The following is a 14,830-nucleotide window of genomic DNA, read 5'->3' on the forward strand; positions in this document are numbered from 1 at the left end:
GAGGATACCTGAATGGGATTTTAAAGGGTGAATAGGAGTTTTATGTGATGTGAGGTTGGGGAGGGCATTCTAGGCAGAGAAAACAGGAAAAAGCACAGAGGCATAAAACAGGACAGGCTGGGAGGCCTGGAGGGAGAGGAATGTATCAGTCAGCTGGATCAGGAGTGAAGATGCTGGTGGTCACATGCTGTCTTGGAGGCTTGCACAGCCCTAGTTTCCCCAAGTAGGCAGGAACATGGTGGAGGCCTGGAGCTGCATCTTAACACTTTTTTTGTCAATAGAACAAGTGATATTTTAAAAGCATCCAATAATATGCACTGATACAATAAAACTGTAAATGGTAAATGCTAACACAAGAGTTGTGACAGGAATAATATCACAAGGGGATAGAAGAGATGGGAAGGTGGTCAAGAGTGCATTTTATACGATAAATGCTGGAGAGGGTGTGGAGAAAAGGGGACCCTCCTACACTACTGGTGGGAATGTAGTTTGGTGCAGCCATTATGGGAAACAATACGGAGATTCCTTTAAAAACTAAAAATAGAGTTACCATATGATCCAACAATCCCACTCCTGGGCACATATCTGGAGGAAACTCTAGTTCGGAAAGATACATGCAATATGCAGATACTAATATATATAAAATAGATAAACAACAAGTTTATACTGCATAGAACGGAACTATATTCAATATCTTGTAGTACCTTATGTTGAAAAAGAATGTGAAAATTAATATATCTGTGTTCATGTATGACTAAAGCATTATGCTGTACACCAGAAATTGACACAACATTGTAGACTGACTATACTTCAATAAAAAAATGCATATATACTAAAAAAAAATGATACATGTATCTCAGTGTTCATAGCAGCACTATTTACAATAGCCAAGACATGGAAACAACCTAAATGTCCGTTGACAGATAACTGGATAAAGAAGATATGGTACATATGTACAATGGAATACTACTCAGCCATAAAAAGAATGAAATAATGCCATTTGCAACAACATGGATGGACCTAGAGATCGTCATTCTAAGTGAAGTAAGTCAGACAGAGAAAGACAAATATCCTATGGTATCACTTACATGTGGAATCTAAAAAAATGACACAAATGAACTTATTTACAAGACAGAAATAAACTCACAGACATAGAAAACAAACTTATGGTTATCAAAGGGGAAAGTGCGGGGAGGGATAAATTAGGTGTTTGGGATTGGCAGGTACAAACTACTATACACAGAATAGATAAAAAAAACTAGGTCCTACTGTATAGCACAGGGAACTGTATTCAATAGCTTGTAATAACTATAATGAAAAAGAATATATATATATATGTATAACTGAATCACTATGCTGTACACCAGAAACCAACACATTGTAAATCAATTAAACTTCAATAAAAAAAAAAAAGAATATGCCATTTTAAAAAGCTCCCTCGCCAAAAAAAAAAAGAGTGCTTTTTATAGGAATTTTCATTTACTAGAGCTGCAGAGTTAATAAGGAGAGCGATGAAGATCAGAGCCGGACTTGGCTGATGCTTTGGAAGCTGTGCACAAGAGTGTGTCCAGCCCTCCTCACTTGAGGCGAGGCTGCGTGGTGGCACACTTTTACCTCCGTATCCCCTTTTGATCCTCATACAAACCCTCGTGGTTAGCCAGGGAGGCCTAGGTATCCCTTTTCAGGCCTAGAAGGCAGATCACTCACCCTGAGTCACGTGGTCTTGGCCAACACTTGACCCCGCTCCAGGTGTCTCTATCTCTTCCCTGGCAACACCCCTGTGCCCAGTTCTCCTGCTCCCTGTCCTCCATGTAGTTCTGATTCGAGCTTTGCACTATCCCCTGAATTATGCCTCTGTGAACCCCTTTCCCCCTCTTCCGACCCGAATCCTCCCATCTTCGACATCTTGCTGGAAGCTGATCTTCCCACTGCAAGTTTCCACGATCTCCTTTTAGCTCCTATGGCACCAATGCTTGCTACCTGTGCCGCTGGATGCTGGGGAGGAAAAAACCTGAAAAGTCCTTTACTTAATAAGCAATTTCTACTTGTTTACTGTGCAACATGAGAGATGAAATATAATTGTAGCTATTGTTTCCTGAAGGTGTATTACGTGGCTAGGTGCTGTGCTAAGCTCTTGATTTGTACCAACTCACGTGAATGTAGGTATCGAACTCATATCACTATAACCTCTTGTACTAGGAACTATTATTATTACCCCCACTTTAAGGAAGAGGAAACAGAAGCACAGAGAGGGTAAGTCACTTGCCCAAGGACACACAGCTGGTAAATGGCAAAGCTGGGTGTTGGACCCAGGCAGCTAGAAACTCTTATAGCTTAACCACATTTATTGAGCAACTGTTCTGTCCCCCTTTCTATGTTAGGTTTATCTCATTTAGAGGGGATCGTTCCTACTTTAGAGAAGAGGAAGCTGAGGCTCAGAGGTGAAGAGGCTTGTCCAGAATCACACGATCCAAAAGCCAGTATTTGGAGATGCATGCTGCATCCCTCAAACTCCATGCAATTATGAAAGGTTGTTTTAAGGTGAGAAGGGAAGGAGAGGGTCACCTGTCTCCCAGGCTCGCACAGTCCACAGGTTCTTACTCTGGCTCTGATCACTTTCCAGCTCACCGGTGCGCACTTCTCCTGTGTGAGGTCTGCACCAACCTAAACGAGCTACCCTGCCACCAAATATCTTTTCTGCTCTCACACTCACCTATTCTAACGTGGACCCAGCCTGCCACATTCCTATTCTCGGGGCCATCAGACCCAGTTCCTCCAGCACATCCCCTTCCTGAGGATCTCTAGGAATCTGGAGTCCCTGATTTTGAGCTCCAGCTCTGCCAGCTGTAAGTTTGTGCCTTTATGAAAGGTACTCTGAGTGCTTATTTCTTTATCTGTAAAATGGAGCAACGATCTGCAGATTTCCAGAGAAGATTAAAGAAAACGACAGGTGCACTGCACTTCACCCTGGGCACAGTGCACAGCGGGAGCTCGGGAAATGCTGGTCTCCACTCCGGGTGTCTTGGCTGAACCCCTCTGGGTATGTGCGCCTTGGGCCCACCCTGGCCCTGGTGCTGTCCTCCTCCACTCAAACAAATGTGGCAAGGATTTTCTATTTCATTCATTTAACAATGAATGGTTACAAAGCGTGAACTTCTTAAAAGACATGAGCCTGACTCATCTGTCTTAGGATCCACCCCCCAGCCCCCAGGAGGCTGTCCCAGGGGGATGGCCCAGAAACGGTCTGTTAAATGAATGAGATGACTTGCTGCTTTTGTGGGGGCGGGTCTTCTACAGCTGTTTTAAGCTATTGAAATAAATTGCTCTTACCTGGCAACGTTTCTGTCTTGGCTCCCCATACTCCTGCACCTGCCCTAAGAACAGGGCAGGTCTTAATTGACAAGAGATTTGTGGTGAAGGCTGAATGAGTTAGAAAGTGTAAGGCACTGGGCACAGTGACCAGCACACAGTAGGGATTCAACATACTGCACTTCCAGCCATCTCCTCCCCATCCAGGCATTTGTTTGGTCGTCTTTTGTGAGGATGAGCTTGGGCAGGGCTGTTAAACATGGGCTCTCCAGGGAGGCCAGCAGTTCCTTCTCTGATTGAAGGAAAACAGGCTTGCATTTTGCATCAGGAAAATTTCGAGCTGTTATCATTTGATAGTCATTGCCAAAGCTTAAAAGTTTCTCAATCACTTTAGAGCTCTAGGCACATAGTAGGTCCCTAATGCCCAAAATGCTAAGCCTGGTCTGCAAACCTGATTCCCTGTGTGTTTCCTGCCCAGTTAGGAGCTGAAGAGAAGGAAAGAGCTCTGTTTACCTTCATTCCTCTGCAGTTACCGAAATCGATCCAGAGCCCAAACTCCATAGGAAGCGAGAAAGAGGGGTTGGAGTTCAGAGCATATCTTTAGCTCTAAATGTGAAATATAAACCATCTAGCCTCATTTCTGAGGGAATGTTAACTGATGACTTCAAAGTAACTAACCCCAGAGTGCACAGAGAAAGTTCTTGTCATGGCCGTGGCACTTCCAGAGCTCTGAGGATGCCCAACGTGGCCTGGACCAACCCCCAACTCCTTTCTTTCTCTCCTTGACTGTGGAAGCCTTCTCAGAACTACCAAACGTCAAGGCTTGTAAATGATCACCCAGGTGGGAAGAGAAACAGCATCTTTCAGTACGGGAGCGATCCTTAGAAATATTTCCCCGACAAAGACAGACTTTTAAAAAGGAATCATGAATATCCAAGTAGCCCATAAATATAAGAAAAAGTGCTCAACTTCAAGAGTCATCAGAGAAGTGCAAAATTAACACTATAATGTGACTCTGCTGTATGCCAATAAGAATGGCTCCAATGAAAACAAGACAGTAGCAAGTGCTGATGAGGCTGTGGAGCAACTGGAACTCTCATATGGCTTCAGGTGGGCGAGTGAACTGACACAACCACTTGGGAAAACGAGGAGCATCCACTAAGGCTGAGCTTATGGCTCACAGCCTCCTCCTGGTGTACACACGCTCACCAACACGTACATGGATGCTAAGAGAGGCACCAAACTGGAAACAAGAATTCCACAGTCCACCAATGGTGAAACGTGTACATAAACTGTGTCTCTTCATATAGTAGAACACTGATCAGCCATAAGGAGGAAGGAATCACAATTACATGCAAAAAAAACATGGATGAATCACTTGAACATCATTTCAGGTAAAAGAACATTTTGTGTAACTTCATCTGTATAGACTTCAAAACAGGATGATGAAGTTAGGGCAGTGGTGACACGGGGGGAGCAGTGATTTGGGGGCAGGTATGGTTCCGCTCCTTGAGTTGAGTTCTGGCAATACCACTGTGTTCAGTTTGTAAACATCATCAGGCTTAAGCACCTGAGACCTGTACATTTTCAGTATATATGTTATACTTCAAAAACAAGTTTACATTAAAAATAAAAGTCACTGACTGAGTTAGGAGTGCCCTGGCTTCCTGGTGGGTGGGTGTGAATATGACACAATTCAGGCATCTTCCCACCTGCCCCAGTGGGCAAGGAGGGGAGAAAGGGCTGGCTTGGAATCCCAGTTCCTGCTCCCACCACCAGGGGGCCAGCTGGCTCGCCTTCCTGGAGCCATATTTTTCTCATCTGTAAAATCGGGGTAGTGACACCTCCACCCATGCCTTGTGACGACAGTATGATACAACATGCTCCTTCCCTCAAAGGCGTTCTCTCTACACTATATCTTATTTCAGGCTATCAGCCTGAGATGTACCTTTAAAAATAGTACCAATTTACTTATTGTAGTTCTAAAGATGCCCCAGTACATCATCTTAATTGACAACAATGCTTTGCTCTTGATGAAGATTTACTGGGGCCAGGGCTGGATGTCTGGTTCTGTGCTAAAAATATCATAAGGCAATCATTTCCAAAGTTCTCCGGTAAGCTGAATATTCCATAATTCTCCACCACTCACCTCCTGCCTGACCCTGAGTAAGCCACAGAACTTCCCAGGGCCTCTGTTTTGCTGTCAATAAAATAGGGGAGTTAGTTTATCTGGCTATGACGGTCATGTCTTTGATGGAAACAGCGGAGATCCTGGCACAGAGATTGGTGGCTTAAGCTGCTTCTCTGGGCCCCTTGAGGTCTCCTCTGCTGACAGTGGGGAGATGCCAAGACATGTTAGTCACTACCTGAACCCTTTCCCTACATTTATATTTTGAAAAAAAGAACAATGTTTTTAAGGTCAAGAGGTGAAGTTCTTTAGCAACAGTTTTTGACAATGATCAGCAGATGGGGGAAGCTTTGAGTGACAACCCTGAAATCAGAACTTAAGTAGACCTGGGAACTGTCTGTTTTCTGCAAGAGAAAGGAGAAGACGAACATAGGGGCAAAGGCACACACTCTCTACATGACAGACACTGTGTGACTCACTTTCTGCAGACTATGGCCTTGGTGTCCAAAGACTCAGAGAACTGCCTGCGTGCCTCTGGGCCTCCCCTCATGCTATTCCTTCAGCTAGAACACCCTTCCCTGTACTGCTGTCAGAAGCCTGCCTCCTCTCTCAGGACACAAATCAAGGGTCATCTCCTCCCCAGTGACTTGGCTCCTCCACCTTCTAGGTCTACAGCTGTCAGGTGTCAATCCCCTTAGCACTATACAAATGGACAAATATGTCATTACCTGCTCATTTCTAAAATATGGCATCTTTGTACCACCTAGCTTTAAAGGCCAACAGAGACCTCAGCTTACATCTAGATAGTACTCAGAATCTAGAGTTTTCTCTTAGTAAGTTTTACTGTTTCCCCAGCAAAAAGGGTTGTGACTATAGCTGGGACAAAGGCAGCATCTTCAGATGAACCCTCTGCCAACAAGCATGACGGGCACAGGTGGTCCCCACAGCCCAGGGGGGGCCCTCGCTTTCCCCGGGATAGAGGGCAGTCCAGTCACTTCACATGCGTGGAGGAGAGATGCGCAGCAAAACAGCCCTCCGTTATGCACAACCTGCCCTGAACGGTGTGTGGCTGTGCTCAAGGGGGCAGCCTGGACCCACATGTGTGTGCCCCTTCCACCCAGCATCTCCCTGAAATGACACGTGCACATGTGACATGTGTGTGTATGAAGGAACTGACAGCTGGAGAGTCAGTCACTGAAGACACTAGGGTAAATTTCAGGAAGACAGAAAACAGGTGGATAGGATGGTGGAGAAACCAAGTAGAGAGCCAGCAGCCCTGGACACCAGGGGTGAACGTGGTTCTCACCGAAGAAGCTCCCTGAGAAGCCCCAAGCTCCAGCAACAAAGGGCAGAGTATGCACGGAGTGATCAGGGTGATCCCTTAAAGGTGTGTAAGCCCAACGTCTGGGGCACTTGTCCCGGCCGATGCCCTGGCCAGCTCTCTGAAGGAGGTGGGCAGCCTTGGGGAGGCTCCTGGTTGGTGCTGATGTCCAACAGAGAAGCCCAATGGAGCGTGAGCCCTTCTCCACCGCAGAGGTGGCCGTGGTGGGCCGTGGAGACTGGAAGACACTTCCATCTGGGTGACATGCCCTAAGGGCCAGCCCACCCACCAGCTCCCTGCCCCAGTACTCGACGGCAAAGTGGGGCCAGCAAAACGTTCTCACCAAATGACTCCACGGTGCTCTGAGGCAAAGGGGAGCTACACTGCTGCAGAGCAGACAGCAGCAACATTTTCAGATGTGTTCAGTGGCTCTTAAAGAAGAACCTCTACCCACCCAGCCTGAAAGCTACTTAAGGAGGTACTCCAGTAAAATGAAGAAGGAATCTTAGAAACACGATGGCACAAGCTTCCAGGAAAGGAGGAGAGTTAATGGAAGACAGGCGCAAAGGAAGGGAGAATGAGTGATGTCAAGGTCCAGTCGATTGCGATGCTTGGAAGAGCCTCCTTCCAGTGGCTGTGGTTTCTCTAAGTGCCAGCCCCCTGACAATGCTCTGCACCTCCTTACCTCTGACCCCAGCCCTCAGCTTCCCCCTCTCGGGTCTCCCATTGTGCCCTCTGGAACTGCCGCTCCACACGAAAATGGCGCCCCGACTTCTCTGAAAGCTCCCTCCACCTCCTGCCCTGATTGAGCCCAGTGTTCTCCCAGGACACCACTGCCCTTCAGCCTTCCCTGGGGGATGTTTGCGTCTCAGGACTTCTGGCTTCCTCTGCCACATACAAAGCTCTGCAGCCTCCATCTGCTGGGAGAGGCCCCAGCTCCTCCGTGGCTCACACCACTGCGCTAGGTCCTCTCCTGATCCTTGCTGCTGTCATCTGCTGACCTCTGGCCCCTCATTTGTCAGGGCTCTGGTCTGGCCTCCCTGGTCCCCTTTCCACCCACGCCCCCCACCCCGATGATGGAATCCTCCGCTGGCACAACCTCTCATCACTCAGCCTCCTAGTTCTGGACCGCCTCATCCTCAGGGCCCCGCTCCTCCACCCGGCTACCACTCCCTGGGCCACACCACGGACCTCAGCATTGACCCGAAATGCCCCTTCCAGGACCCCAGTGACGCCGGCTCAGCCACCTCCATTGTGACCATTACTTCCCCCTCTCTCCTCGCTCAGTCCATCAGCATCCCTTCCCCTCACCTCCTTCCTCACCCAGCAGAATAATTCACTCTCCCCAGGGACAGAGGGTCCAGGGACAGACAGGAAAGATGGGGGTGGTGATGGCCAGGGAGTGGCTGTAGGGGGAGCAGTGTTGGGGGCTGGACCATGAATTGGGGTCAAGAAGCCTTTAGAATTCAGTTCCACTCCAGGGCCTCCTCCTCTCCCCGACCCTGCCTCACAGTTCAGTGGGAAGTGGCTGAGCAGCTGGCAGCCCTGGGTGCTGGCCGGCCTCAGCCACCATCTGGCGGAGGGGCCTTGCCATCCTCCTCGGGGCCTCAGCCTCTACCCAGGCGGCAAGTGGCTTGGCAATAAGGCTGAGGGTCCTTTCTACCAGCTGGCACTTGGCAGAACAAAAGTCACATTTAATCCTGGCAGTGGAAGGACTCTGGCTGGACCCCATCAAATTGGGCTTCAACACACAAGACAAAAGTGAGTGGCAAGGCCAGGGATTCCTGTGAGATAAATGTTAGATGAGCCTTGGAAACCCAGGGCTGTGGCTCCCAAGCTGCTGGCACAGGCCAGGTGGGCATCCTGGGGGAGGTGGCTGGTTATAATTTGCTGTTATTTCGAAGGAAAGGCTGGCTACTCAGGGGCTGTACTCAGCTTTACCAAGTGAGGCTTGTTTTAGCCACAGGTTCGCATCAGCACTGTCAGAGGAATGAGGGATCTGGTGACTTGAATCCCCCATCTGAGGGCCTTCCAGCCACCAGGACTCTCTGTCTTGCCAGCCAAGATCTTGGCAGGGCTGCAGCTGACTGCCCGCTCACTTGCTGCCATGCCTCGCCCTGCCAAAGCCAGGGGGGAGCTAGCTGCTGCCCTCTCCCAGCTGTGAGGACCAATGAATGGTTCCAGGCAGGTGCTGGGGACTCAAGCCCTCCTGGAGGGTTTGTGGCCTCGGCCCGTTGGGCCTTCTCAACCTCCAAGCAGACGCAGCCTGGAGAAACCTCTGTGTGCTTGGTTGGGAAGGAGTGGGGAGAGGGAAGACGGGCGCAACACCTGCCCAGCCTCTGAGAGCCTGGCTGGGGGGAGGGCGCTGTGCTAGGGAGGACTCCTAGCTCAGCCTCCACCCTAGAACAAGGCCAAGACCAGCAAGCTTGAACAATGTTAAGATGTCTTCACGCCCCATTCTGCAGAAGGGGACATCAAGGCATGAAGAACTTCACTTTTAATTAAAGGCTTCTCAAGAAGGGTTTGGAGGGATACCAGAGTCCTAATGTCGTTTTGTGGACTCTGAAGAGAAAGTCTTGTCCAACTGTTGCTCATCACACATGTGTGTATTCATCAGACTTCTACTTAGAAACGTGCTTTCCAGGAGCTGCACAGGGGGCTGGGCACACAGAGGCTCATGGGGCTACAGATGGGGCAGGGAGACTGAAATAAATGGTTCAGCCCAGAGGGGTCTGTGCTTAGAAGGAATTGTAGGGGGAGCTGTGAGAGCCAGGAAGAGGGGCACGTAACTCAGTCTGGGGGTGTCCAGGATGGCTTCCTGGAGGAGGCTGCAGCTAAGAGATGTTCTGGAGGATGAATAAGACTTTGCTCTACTGAGGGGTGAGAAGGATGTCTGTTGGCCTTTCTGAAGGCATATCTCTAAGATGAGTTCAAAGAAATCTCTTCTGTGTGACATCGGGGAGAGTTCACAGTTTTCTCAGAAGATAATTTGAAGAAACAATAACCAATTAGTGGAGAAAATCTAATCTGTTAAAAAAAAAAAAAAGCCAGTGTCCTCACCTCACCGGGAACAGAGACTGGACCCTAGGTGTCTTAGCCAAGTGCCAGAGTGGCTGATGGGCAGCGTCTGGGGACGGATCCACACCATGTGACATCCTACGCATCACCTGACTGTGTGGGCATCGCTGTTCAAGTGAAAAAAGTTCCAAAAAGGCACAGCTCCCCTTCCTTTTACATACCCCTGAATTCTGACCAGAATGCTCAGTATTGGTAATCCCAAAGCCTGAAATATTTTTATTTTGGAGGGGAAACAAAAGTGATTCTACATACCTCATTTTGTTTGGTTTATTTATTTATTGGGGAGGGGCAATTAGGTTTATTTTTATTTGTTTAATGGAGGTATTGGGGACTGAACCCAGGACCTCATGCATGCTAAGCACATACTCTACCACTGAGCTATACCCTCCCCTACACACCTCATTTCAGTGTGTCCTTAGCACCTACTATTACCTGAATTAGAGGCACCTGGGCTCGGGTCTGGGACCTAGTGAGCTATTCAAAGTGTGGTCTGTGGGCCGGCAGCTTCGGCTTGGCCTGGGTGCCTGCTGGAAATGCAGGGTCTTGAGCCCCATCCAGACTGACTGCATCAGAACCAGCATTGTAATGAGATCCCCAGGGAATCCCATACACGGGTCTACAGACCTGCTCCAGTGGGTTGCTCCACAGACCACCCCAATGCCCTGCGGTGAAACCAAGTGCCTCCCGTTCCTCCTCACTGCTGAGTTTCTCTGATGGGTCTCAAGTCTGGACCTTCAGACACACTCATCTTGTCCCTCCTCTGTCCTCCAAATCCGCCCCACCCCCAAGCCTTCCACATCCACCTTCTAAACATCTCTGTTCTACTCCGATTTTCCATCTTCATGACCAGCCCTCTGGTTACTTCCTGACTCTACCATGAAAAGTAGCCCCCCGAGGGCTCCCTGCCTGCACCCTCGCCCCATCGGGCACAGCCCACACCCTCTGCTGGGAAAGCCTCTCCCGCCCTCCGCATACCCCTCCCCAGCAGAGGCCTTTGAGTGGTTCTTGTCACTATGGAGACTGTCTGAGGAGCCCACGGAACAGTTCCTGTGGTTACTGTCAGACATCATCCTCTAATTTCTGATTTAGGAAACATGGTCTCCCTGCCCTGGCCCATGATAAATCCCTGACCACTATGGAGGGTTCCAGAATCACCTCCTGTTGTTGGTGTTGTCTTCACCCCCTGTTGACTGTGGGTTCCCACAGGCAGGGACTGGCTTTTGTCCTTGCTCCCAGCCCCACGGCTCTGCTCTGGACATCGTGGGCGCGGGGTCAGTGGGAATGGGCAGGCCGATGTCTGGGGCTGGGGAGGCAGCTGCAATAAGCCTTCATTTCTACAAAGCAAACTAGGGCCCGGCTTTTCTGGTACAGGGAATGAATTTTAAAAGTAGCCCTTTCAAACTGCCCTAAGTCGGCTAAAGAACCCTCCAGCAAGGTTCCTGCAGGCAGACAGAATTAGCAACACACTGCGCCAGTTCCTCGGTCTGCTGGAGGGGTGCTCCTGACTCAGCTGAAAAGTTTCCCAGAAAATCTGAGTGTTTTCAGTTTGGAGCCTGTCCCAGGGAGCTGCACGATGGCTGGGCACCACGGCCCTGCATGAGGACAGCCCCTGGTCACGCGGGGAGAGCCTCAGGGCGGGGGGCCCTCTGACTGGCACGTACCCTGCACCACGGATCATCCCACCGTCCCCAGGAGTTTCCTCTGCTGCTGCTGCCATGGGAACAGCCTGGCTGCCCCTCCAGGTACTGTAAGAAGCACCTCCAACGTGGGGAGACAACAGAGGGGAGCAGGGTCCTTCAGAGACAGTTGGTGCTTATCCCAGGCGGGGTGAGGTTGGGGACTCAGGGATGGGACCCCCATTTCTTATGGTGTGTCCCCTTCTAAAGAAGAATGAGTGTGGGGACAGTGGGACTCGCCAACCAGAGAGCAGGATTCACTTAAAGCCATGGTGATGAACACGGTGTGGTACTGAGAAAGGAGGAGACAAACTAGAAAGTTCGAGAACTAAAACTAAACGAGGCATCATTCAGACGCATACTATATGTGAAAAATCTAGAAGGAACAGTCAACACAAAATTCAGAGGAGTGGCTGCCTTGAGGCAGAGGGGTGGGGGTCGGCAAGGCTGGACCCACGAGGGGGACAGAAGGGCCTGACTGTCAGTGTTCCAGTCCTGTGGGCTGGATGATGGATTCACGGCGGCACTGAATCAGAAAGAAGTAAATACAAGAATCAGCAAAGTAGAATGGATGAGGGCTCTGCACGGCACCAATGATGACAGTCTATTACAACTAAAGATTATGTTTAATCCAATCCTGTGTATGAGAGGTTCAGTTAAATGGAAACAGAGAGAGAGAGACAGAGAGCAAAGTGAACGAGAAAAGTCATGCGCTGGCCTCAACCTGGCTCAAAGCAAGAGCTCGGCTAGAGGCGGAATTACAGTGTAATTCTAGTTAATGGGCAGTGATGCCCTTGCCTGCTGAGGACTGAGTGCAGCTCCGGGGGAGGCATCGCTGGAAAGCAGACGCACAGGCCTAGGGTGAGAAGACACAGACCTGGTTCTGGTCTCATGTGGCAGTTGCTTCCTCCCTAGAAGGGGGACCACCTCTGCCTCTCCGGAAGCAAGGGGAGGGTGAGACGGGGGTGGAGGGAAAAGGTACCCAGTGTGGGGCCTGGCACACGTGGGCCATCATCAAATGACAGCTGTTATGGTTCTCAGAGCAGTTTGTCCTTTAGGACACAGTGAAAAAAAAGAGGCAGCTGGTGTGGTGAGCTGAGGACCGTGCACCCCGGGTGGGACGCCTCCACGTCGACAACTGCAGAAAATTCCTACCAGCGGTGTGCGCAGGCCGGCACAGCCAGCACGTTAGGGAGCCGGGGTCCGGACCCAGCCCCGTGGGACCCTGACTGCAGCCCTGTCCATCAGCCTCTTCTACTTTTGGGGATGTTCCTTCCAATCTTTTCATCAGAAGCAGAAGCATGAAGACACCAGTGGGCGTTGCTAGGTTTTCCAAGCACATCTTGGTGTGCTCACTGCGCTCTCTAGCCGGGTGTTTGGCAATAACGATATACAACGTGAACAGACACAGCAAGGACTTAGCCAGCCCTTCCTACGTCCTGAGGCGTCCTGAGCACTTCACGCGTCTTACTGCCCTTACTCCTCACTGTGACCCAGTCGGGTAGCTACTATTATGAAAGCCCATTTATAGACTGAAGAAAGCGGGGCACAGAGACTTTAAGTCACCCACCGAAAGTCACAGTGAAGTGGTGAAAATGGGACTGGAATTCAGGCAGCACGGTTGCCAAGCTCTCGGGGGGGGAGCTGGGGTGACAGTCACTGCCAAGGAACTCCAGCCCTACCATTCTGTCACTCACTGTCAGTGCCCCGGTGCCCCGGACCCCAGCCCAGCTCCCTGTGGTGCAGGGAGCTCCCTGTCTCTGCACTGGTGGCCCCTGAATGGAGTGGAGGTAGGCCCCCAACCCAGCAAAGCCCAGCCATGGCTGGCAGGTGAGCTGTGAGGCAGCCCAGATGAAGGACCCTGCTGAGTGGAGACAGGTACTAAGGGGATGTTCAATCCACCTGGTTCTGTCTGGGGTTTGGCCTGAAGACCTTGGAGAGGAGGAGGAAGCAGGTGCAGGCTGTGTGAGGGGGTCTTCTCCCTGGCAGGCCCAACTGCCAGAACCAACCCCCTGGGGCTGGCCTCCTCGCAACCACCGAGGCCAACTGGCACAGCTGACTCCCGTTTTCTAGCAAATCACCAAGGTCAGGCCAACTTCCTTCCACTTGGGAAACGGCATCACTCTGGCCTCTTGCTAAGCAGCACCAGCCCCAGGGGTTTAATACGAAGGCCTTCTAATGGATTTATTGTGTTTATTTGACCTTTCCCAGTGTGAGCTCAGAAACAGGCCCAGAGGACGGGGGAAGCTTGTTTTTCTAAAGCTAAGCAAAACTGATGAGTAAACTGAATTCTTGGATGGAGTCTGCCTAGTTTTCTCACCCGGGCTCCCCCCGCCTCTCCCCAGCCCTTGGTCAAAAGATCCAATTAGACTCAAGAGGAACCCTGTATTTATGGGGTAGCTCTGGAAGAGGAAAACTGTATCTACTAAGAAGTGGTAAATGATGAGGTCTGCGAATAAATATTTCAATGTATAAAGAGCCCTGACACAGAATAGCAGCCAGTAAATTTAGAAAGTACTGCTCTATTTCCACTTCGAGTTTCAAGGCAAATGATTTGTCGTTTCTGGTAACTTTTAAAAAAGCTAGCAAACAGTGTATGAATGAAAACCACTTCTCGTATCACGCGTGTTTGGGTTTTAGACCAGAGGCTTCAAACTCCAATGCTTAGGGGCCATGCAGGTGCCCTGAGTGACCAGTGAGGAGCAGATGGCAGCAGTGGATTTGGAGAGATTGGTGGGCCTCCCAACATTGGAGATGCACACACGCACTCAGCTCCGGCCTCAGCTCCAGGCAGGAATGTGGGCCCATGTTACCAGATTCCCTGCCCTTTCCAGAAAAGCCAGGAATCCAGATTTTTACATGATGTTTCTAAGTTATTTTAATTTAGTAGGGCCAAACAAAATATTTTGAGGTCTAGACACAGCCCTAGGCTGACAGTGGTCACCGGTTCTCTGAGTGAAGCAGTCAGACACTGCCACGCCACCGAGGGCCACCCATCCTCCATGAACCACCAGAAAGTCTGATCCAACCACAAAGGCACAAAATCCATCGGATCCAGGAATTTGCGCACCCTTCTTCCACAGCCATAACATCCACACCTCCATGGGGGAAGAAAAACAGAACTTCATGAAAACCCATTCTCTCTCTGCGGTCTCCCAGCGTGGATTCTGTATCCAGACTGGGGAGATGTCACTCACCTGGTCACCAGACACACCCACGCCCTCTTCCTACCCAGTTCTCCATGTGTGGGTACCAGGTTGGTAAAACGTACAAGCCATTGTACAGAGGTGAGAACAGCTGGGGGTCGGGGACGCGGTA

At 50.2% G+C, this 14,830-nt stretch overlaps 1 protein-coding gene across 1 annotated transcript in view; it reads right to left on the reverse strand.

Annotated features, from left to right (window-relative positions):
- Positions 1 to 14,830, reverse strand: part of SPSB4 (splA/ryanodine receptor domain and SOCS box containing 4) — a 73,065-nt gene that overhangs the window by 2,217 nt on the left and 56,018 nt on the right. The gene's annotated exons all lie outside the window — the stretch shown is intronic.

The sequence above is a fragment of the Camelus ferus genome, chromosome 1, assembly GCF_009834535.1.
Source record: "Camelus ferus isolate YT-003-E chromosome 1, BCGSAC_Cfer_1.0, whole genome shotgun sequence".
NCBI classification, from domain to species: domain Eukaryota; kingdom Metazoa; phylum Chordata; class Mammalia; order Artiodactyla; family Camelidae; genus Camelus; species Camelus ferus.